At 40.8% G+C, this 9,335-nt stretch overlaps 1 pseudogene; it reads left to right on the top strand.

Annotated features, from left to right (window-relative positions):
• The first annotated feature begins 8,703 nt into the window (after positions 1 to 8,703).
• Positions 8,704 to 8,987, top strand: LOC132350883 (cytochrome c oxidase subunit NDUFA4-like; annotated as a pseudogene).
• The last annotated feature ends 348 nt before the right edge of the window (positions 8,988 to 9,335 follow it).

Raw genomic sequence — 9,335 nt, 5'->3', positions numbered from 1 at the left:
ATAAAATACCTAGGAACAGACCTACCTAAGGAGGCAAAAGACCTGTATGCAGAAAACTATCAGACACTGATGAAAGAAATCAAAGACAATACAAACAAATGGAAAGATATACCATGTTCTTGGATTGGAAGAATCAACATTGTGAAAATGACTATACTACCCAAAGCAATCTACAGATTCAGTGCAATCCCTATCAAACTACCAATGGCATTTTTCACAGAACTAGAACCAAAAAGTTTACTATTTGTATGGAAACACAAAGACCCTGAATATCCAAAGCAATCTTGAGAATGAAAAACGGAGCTGGAGGAATCAGGCTCCCTGACTCCAGGCTATACTACAAAGCTACAGTAATCAAGACAGTATGGTACTGGCACAAAAACAAAAATATATATCAGTGGAAAAGGATAGAAAGCCCAGAGATAAACCCACACACATACGGTCACCTTATCTTTGACAAAGGAGGCAAGAATATACAATGGAGAAAAGACAGTCTCTTCAATAAGTGGAGCTGGGCTTCCCTGGTGGCGCAGTGGTTCAGAATCTGCCTGCTAATGCAGGGGACACGGGTGTGAGCCCTGGTCTGGGAAGATCCCACATATCGCGGAGCAACTAGGCCCGTGAGCCACAACTACTGAGCCTGCGCATCTGGAGCCTGTGCTCCACAACAAGAGAGGCCACGATAGTGAGAGGCCCGCGCACCACGATGAAGAGCGGCCCCCACTTGCCGCAACTAGAGGAAGCCCTCGCACAGAAACGAAGACCCAACACAGCCAAAAATAAATAAATTAATTAATAAAAAAAAATAAGTGGAGCTGGGAAAACTGGACAAATACACGTAAAAGAGTGAAATTAGAACACTTCCTAACACCATACACAAAAATAAACTCAAAATGGAGTAAAGAGCTAAATGTAAGGCCAGACACTATCAAACTCTTAGAGGAAAACATAGGCAGAACACTCTTTGACATAAATCACAGCAAGATCTTTTTTGACCCACCTCCTAGAGTAATGGAGATAAAATCAAAAATAAACAAATCAGACCTAATGAAACTTCGAAGCTTTTGCATAGCAAAGGAAACCATAAACAAGACAAAAAGACAACGCTCAGAATGGGAAAAAATATTTGCAAATGAAGCAACTGACAAAGGATTAATCTCCAAAATATAGAAGCAGTTCATGCAGTTCAATATCAAAAAAACAAACAACCCAATCCAAAAATGGGCGGAAGACCTAAATAGACATTTCTCCAAAGAAGATATACAGATTGCCAACAAACACATGAAAGGATGCTCAACATCACTAATCATTAGAGAAATGCAAATCAAATCCACCATGAGGTATCACCTCAGACTGGTCAGAATGGCCATCATCAAAAAATCTACAAACAATAAATGCTGGAGAGGGTGTGGAGAAAAGGGAACCCTCTTGCACTGTTGGTGGGAATGTAAATTGATACAGCCACTATGGAGAACAGTATGGAGGTTTCTTAAAAAACTAAAAACAGAACTACCATACTACCCAGCAATCCCACTACTGGGCATATACCCTGAGAAAACCATAATTCAAAAAGAGTCCTGTACCACAATGTTCATTGCAGCACTATTTACAATTGCCAGGACATGGAAGCAACCTAAATGTCCATCGACAGATGAATAGATAAAGAAGATGTGGCACATATATACAATGGAATATTACTCAGCAATAAAAGGAAACGAAATTGAGTTATTTGTAATGAGGTGGATGGACCTAGAGTCTGTCATACAGAATGAAGTAAGTCAGAAAGAGAAAAACAAATACCGGATGCTAATGCACATATATGGAATCTAAAAAAACAGTACTGATGAACCTAGTGGCAGGGCAGGACTAAAGACACAGATGTAGAGAATGGACTTGAGGACACAGTGGGGAACAGGAAGCTGGGACGAAGTGAGAGAGAAGCATTGACATATAACCACTACCAAATGTAAAATGGATGGCCAGTGGGAAGCAGCCGCATAGCACAGGGAGAGGAGCTCGATGCTTTGTGACGACCGAGAGGGGAGGGATAGGGAGGATGGGAGGGAGGCTCAAGAGGAAGGGGATATGGGGATATAAGTATACTTATAGCTGATTCATTTTGTTGCACAACAGAAACTAACACAACATTGTAAAGCAATTATACTCCAATAAAGATATATAAAAAAAAAATGAGGGTAACGATAATGGCTGCTACTTACTGAGTATATTTATGCCAAAAAGAGCACTAATTATTTCACATACATTATTCCACTTAATCTGCATCACACCACTAACAGGTTGGTACTACTATCTCCTGCTTATACAATAAATGAGGAATTCATCTCCATTCCCCAAAAACAGTTTTTTCCTTGGAATTCTGGGAATCCTCTGAAGGCTTCTCGTGTGCTCTCTTAACTAGTCCTATTAACTATTCCATGGGCTTTTATATTTTCCTCCTTTTCTATTCCAGCTCTAGGGCACTATCTCTTGCACTGCAAATAGGCATTGTGTGATAATCTATTGCTGTACAACAAACCACCCCTAATTTTCATGGCTTAAAACATCAAGAATATATTACTTCCATCGAGTCCATGAGTTGACCAAGTGGGTTTTTGTTTGTTTGTTTGTTTTGCTTCATTGGTGTCATCTGGGATGTTGGGAAATCCTGGTCCAAAATGACTTCACTCATGGCTGAGAAGTGGTGCTAGTTGTCAGCTGGGAGCCTCAGCCCTCCTTTTCATGTGGCTCCTTGGGCTTTCTCACAGCATGGGGACTGAATTCCCAGAAGGAGTGTTCCAAAGCAGCAAAATTTGATGTTGCAGATCTCCTAAAGCCCAGCCTCTGAAGTTACAAAGCATCATTACTGTCATGTTACATTGGTCAAGGCAAGTCATAAGACCAATGCCGACCAAAGTAGGTTCAAGGGAAAGGGGAATAAATTTCACCTCTTAATGGGATTGGTGGCAGAAAGTTTGAGGTTATCTTTAATGCCCTGTAGCCACCAAAACCACCACTACCAAAGCTTGCAAAAGGCACCACTACTGCTGCAGAGGCCCAATATCATTTGGTCCAAAGCACACAATGCCTTATGTTGACAGTGCTAATGTCTGCACTGAAACTGCTGCTGATACCAGTACTGGAAAATTACTATAAAGCTACAGGCACCATTCCTCATTACTGTCAATATTACCAAAATTAGTAGTGCCCAACATCTTGTTTCCTCATTATCCAAACAAGATTGTAATGAAACTGCTTTGGGAATTTTATACATAGCCCCCAACGATAGCCAGCTCAGGCCTCAGGTTTGTCCAAGGGCCATGGACCAGAATCGGGGGTGCTGAGTAGCACAGCGTCAGGCCTAAGGGACTAACATAGTACTGTATTCAGAATCAGCTCTCTCCTCTGCTTCTGGGTACTGCCCTTGAACAAATCTGGCCACCTCATTTCTGAGTACTTTTGGGATGAGTTCTAACACAGATTCTCATGCGGTTGATTCCCAAGGGGTCCCCACCTCATTTTCTAGGAATGACTGAGGTGTAACATAAGCCATATATATATATATATACCCAAGTTCAGACTCCTGCTTCATACAGAGGTAGAGGGAGGTTAGTGACTTGAAATTATACTAAAATGTAAATGACAATTCAAAATCCTTCCCTAGAGCAATGAACACCAGGGGTTTCTCATTGTCATTCACAAATGGGACCAGAAAGGAAAGACCAGCAGGAGGGCTGCCTGAGAAGGGTGAGCTCATGCTACACACCAGGCCTTGATGTTGCCAAATATTTGGAAAACTTTACCTAATGTGATCCTCCCAACAAATCTACAAGGTAGGTGATAATGCTCCCATTTTACAGATGAGCTCATTTAGATTTAAAAAATTACGTCAGCTCCTGAAGTTGCCCGTGTACTGGGTGCTGAGCCAGGATTCCCTCCAGGCCTACCTTACTCGCAAGCATAGCCCCTTTCCTGCCGTGCTATACTGTCTCCCTGGGATGCCTTAAACATTTGTATCCCCGTCACCTGGCTCCACGACCTTCACCTCGTCCTTCCTGGCTCAATGTTTGCGATGATAGAAGAAGAATTTCCCCATTACGCTAAAGCAGCCTTGATGACAGTTTAACACGGGTTCGTCCTCCACAGGCACAGTCAGGGCCAGTAGGAACCGCCCTAGCTTTTAAAAGCCTTTCTTCATTGAGAGAAATTGAATTTTGCAGTTGGAAACCTTAGGAAAGCTAAAAAGACATCATGCTAACTTACAAAATTCCGGCTCCCTATGGTGATAAACATGCACAGTATCCTTAGCTGGGAAGTCACTGTCAATTTACCTCTCCATTTGTCAGCCAAAATAATGAACCCACAGAGTAAAACGGCTTTCTCAAAAAGTCAGACTTCCCACTTGCTCACAGAAATGATCAAAGCCGAGCGAAGAACAGCACTGATGTCTGACTGCAGTAGTAGAACTTGGTTCACGGCTTACCCTGAACTCATGCTTCACATTGCCCCAGTATCTAACTGGTCTAAGACTCCCTCACCTTTCTAACAGGCACAGAGAGTAAAGAATTTTCTGGGGAAACATTACGTGCCCTCTCAACGACTATTATATGGCAAAAAAAATATTTTTAATCATTTCCTAGTCTTTGAAATAGGAAGTATTTCGGTGAGAACTACGAGATATATGTGACAGAAACAGTGAATCATATTTTACAGGCAGTAAACAAGATCGAGAGAGAAACTGAGTGACTTACATAATATCACAGAGAGAGTCTGAAATTTCAACTCAAAGGTGTCAATATCCAGCTTTGTGATTACTTCCTTGAAAATTATGCTTCTCACAAACCAGCATCCTACCAGGATCCTAAATTCAGTCTTGCCAGGATGTCTGAATAGACTGAACCATTCATATCCATTCAGAAGTTTAAATGCAAGTGTTTTGCTGTCAGAATATTAACCCTAACATGATTCACCTACTCTCTATCAAATGTAGTACCAATTTCTGTCTTTTTTCCAGTTTTAATCCACCACAACTGTCACCTAAAGCATTTTTTTTAAAGCACAGTTACTTCAAATACAAGTTGAAGAGTTTCACTAAGAAATATAAGCCTTTATCTAATATTTTAGCTAAGCCTGCAGACATACACCAGAAAAACCATTTAATTCTAAGTAAAGATAGAATCTAATTTTAATTCCATTAAGATAAGGACACACACACAAAAAAAGATAAGGACAAATGAGTTGGCTATTTTGCCCTGTCAATGAGCTATTTTGCTTGAAAATTCTCCAGGAGTAAGCTGTGCCACTAGAAGGCCACAGTAGATGGATGAACGTCCTGAGCGCTTTTGTAGGTGATCCAGACTCTACTAAAATTTCACCTTTCCAGAAAACTGCATGTGAAAGAAACCACGTGACATATAATTTTTTTCTCTTTCCCAGCAGCACACCAAATACAGAGAGACAAGTGTCTCTACATTTGTTCAGGCACTACAGAGGTGTCACTCACAATGACCCGGCCTCCCTCCCGTCCAGCTGCCAATCAGGCGCTGTGTGGTTGGTCTCCAAGCATCTCTCATGGTGAAAGGTCTCACTCCCTTGTTTCCACTTAACATACTAGATCAATGTCCTGCCCAAATTCAGTGCTTGAAACAGGTCTAATAGGGAGCAATAGGAATGTCGCCAATGAAAGAAAAGAATAATATAAACAATCCCACATGGTGAGTTGGTTACAAATCCAAATCTCCAATTTTCCGTGTAGGAGGAAGATAAGAAAGAGAGAAAAAAAATAACCTGAAAATGTAGGAAGATGTGATGAATACTTTCCTGACTTCTGATTTAGCAACTCTATTTTCTCTCTAGAGTTCTCTCAACAGAGCAATCAAAATGTGATAAAAATTTTGTTTTTTATGCATGAGCACTCACTGTGTGCCAGCTATTATACAAACATTTTATAAACACAATTTCTTGTAATCTTCACAGCTCAGTAAAGTAGATTCTAGGATTATGCCCGGTTTTACTGATGAGAAAAACAGAAGTTCAGGGAAGTTAACTGACTTATCCAAAGTCACACAGGTAGTAAGCTGCATGCTACACTACACAATAAAAGAAATATATATATATACACACACATATATATTATCATCCAGGATAATAGTTCCTGACCCTGGCCACACTTAGAATAACTGGGTAGCCTTTAGCCTAAAATACCAGTGCCTGGGTCCCCCTTCTAAAAATTCTGACTTAAGTGGTCAGGGTGGGGCGCAAGAAATGTTGTTTTATTCTGTTTTAGGTTTCTTTAGGTGATTCTAATATGCAGCCAGGGTTAACAACAACTGAACTATGTCTAATAGAATATGTTAGTGGTTCTCAAACTGTAGCATGCATAAATCACAAGAATCATCCAGAGTTTCTGATTCTGCAGGTATGGTGGGACCTGAGAATCTGCACTTCTAACAAGTCTTCGGGTGACAGCGGGGGCGGCTGCTGGGCTGACACATTGAAAACCGCTGCTCTATGGACAGACTAAATACGGCTGAGACTGGCTAGATGTTCACCAAACCTGTCTTCTCTTCCTGATACATAGTTAAGCTACATTTCCCAGCCTACTTTGCATCTAGATGGGGCCACATGGCTAATTCTCACCAACAGCATACGCGTGGAGGTGATTTATCACTTTGGGTCTGAGGCACTTGAGAGCAAGTGAGCCTTTTCCATGCTGTCTCTCTCTTTCCTTACCTACTAGCTAGATGCAAAGGATCCAGTTTCTGAGACCCTATAAGATAGTAGAAACTCTGAGTCTCTAAATGACTGCATGGAACACGTGAACCCCATTCCCAAGGACCCACGTAGACTATCATGTGAGTAACCAATAAACCTTTATTGTTTCTTATAAGCCACTGAGGATTATAAGAGTGGTTTTTTCAGCAGTTAGCCCTGTCCAGATGAAAACACTGCACTAATACAACCATGACCTTGTAGGCAAGCCATGAGACCTCTCTGAGCCTCAGTTTCATCATCTATAAACGGGAAACGGACTAAAAGGAGCTCAAAGATCTCTTTCATGTCTAATAGTTTATGGTTCTATGAAAACAGTAATAATTCCAAAGTTAAGTGAAAATAATACTAAGTACAAAGAGAAGTAAGAATCTGTTTCACTCAGCATTGTCTAGGGTACTGCTGAGATACAGAAGAGCACAGGTGTGTTCCCTACACACCTAAAGGTCAAGCTAGAGAAACAAAATTAAAGCACATGATGCCACAGTAAGCAAAACAAGACAATAATAAGCCTACCTTCTGCCTGAAGTCAAAATATGATAAAAAGCAGAGATTCTAATAAATTCTAGACGTGCCCAATGACAACTCAATCCCTCTGGAGACAGAATAAGCAATGGAAACAAGCTACTGGACTTCAATCTGACCAACAAATATAGACTAGACAATGAGAGCTATTCCAGACTTACTTCTGAACAGCAAGAAGTGGTTCATGGTATGGAGGGGGGTGTAATTTTGAGAGAAAGTAATCAAGATCAAAATAAAGGAGGAAAATAGTAAGTGTAGTACATGTATCCTTAATCACTGGGAAAAGTTTCCATTAGCTACCCACAATAAGATTTTCCAGACTTTTAAATGAATGTAAATGTTAATCACAGCTTCCAATGCAAACCAAAAAACTACAACAGATACACACACAAAAAAGCAACCCAAACACGACACTAAAGATGGTCATCAAACCATAAGAGAAGGGAACAAAAGAGGAAAGGAAGAAAAAAGACCTACAAAAACAAACCCAAAACAATTAAGAAAATGGTAATAGGAACATACATATCGAAAATCACATTAATCACAGCTTCCTTTGTATCTAGACGGCTCCTACATATTTTTAAGGGATAGGTACATAGATAGATAGAATATGGTAGGTGATATGACATGATATACACACACAAAAGAAACCTGTCACTGTGCTCGTGTAAGTATTCAAAGGTATCTATTACTAGAATAAATGCGATTTTAACAAATTTTCTTACCAAATCCTTCTCCTTGCCATTTTAGCATCTAATTGTCATTAAAACCAAAATGAATGGCTGAATATACAAATAAACTCCTTATGGAAATACCTGACAGAGCAAAACTGAAATTGACTTTTCAGATGGAAAATTATAGCTAACATTTTTTTCTCTCAGAGCTGGTACCAAAACAGTGTAGATCCTATGATAGAGTTAACCAGAATTGCAAAGAACAGTGATCACAGATAATTTACTAAAATGCCTCACAGCTTAGGCTGACAGCTCAGTATAAGAAAAGCAATTGATTTTAGGCTAATATATATGCATAAACAGATAAAAAATGTTAAAATATATTTGTACAGAGAGAAAAACAATTAGATATTCTCGGCAAACAGGTGTTGACTAGCTACCACTGTGCCAGGGCAGCAAGGCCAGTAAGACTGAGTCCTGGCCATCAGGTTGTTCAGAATCTCCCAGAACAGACAGAGTTCCTATAATGAACTACCATCTGGGCCATCATCACTGCTTGTCGGGGTGACTACAGTCTGCACACGCCTCCCATCCTGCGCCCCTCCAGTTCATTCTCACCCTGCAACAAGAATAATTTTTCTAGGGACATCCGCTCCCCCTCGGTGGGGAGACTGCTTAGTCCCAGGCCTCGCAGATTTGTTTTTCTCTGTCTGGACTCAAGGCCTCTGTGGCAACCATGCTCCACCAGATCATCGGTCAGGCCAAGAAGCATCCTAGCTTGATCCCCCTCTTCGTGTTTACTGGAGCAGCACTGTATGTCTTGCACCTGGCATTGTTCAATCCAGATGTCAGCTGGGACGGAAAGAATAACCCAGAACTCTGGAACAAACTAGGTCCCAGTGATCAATGCAAGTGAATGTAGATGACAGCAAACTGAAGAAGAGGGTCCAGACTTCTAAATGAAATGTTTCACTATAAAGCTGCTTAGAATGAAGGTCTTCCAGAAGCCATCTGCACAATTTTCCATGTGACCAGGAAATACTGCCCCTCCAAAGGCACGAAATCATGTTGGTGTATTGTGTTGGGAATTACACTGATTAATAATCTGAAACTTGAAAAACAAAAAAAGAAGAATTTTTCTTTCTTCAGCTGTGCCACACGGCATGTGGGATCTTAGTTCCCTAACCAGGGATCAAAACCACATCCCCTGAAGTGGAAGCATGGAGTCTTAACCACTGGACTCCCAGGGAAGTCCCACGAATAACTGTTCTAAAACTTGTCGCTCATCTGTTTAAAATCTGTCCATAGGTTTCCACTGACCTGAGAGCAACATCCAAAGGCTTCACCTAGCAGATAAAACCCTTCATC

Source organism: Balaenoptera ricei, chromosome 16, assembly GCF_028023285.1.
Source record: "Balaenoptera ricei isolate mBalRic1 chromosome 16, mBalRic1.hap2, whole genome shotgun sequence".
Classification (NCBI taxonomy): Eukaryota; Metazoa; Chordata; class Mammalia; order Artiodactyla; family Balaenopteridae; genus Balaenoptera; species Balaenoptera ricei.
This window is presented reverse-complemented; position numbering and strand designations above follow the sequence as displayed.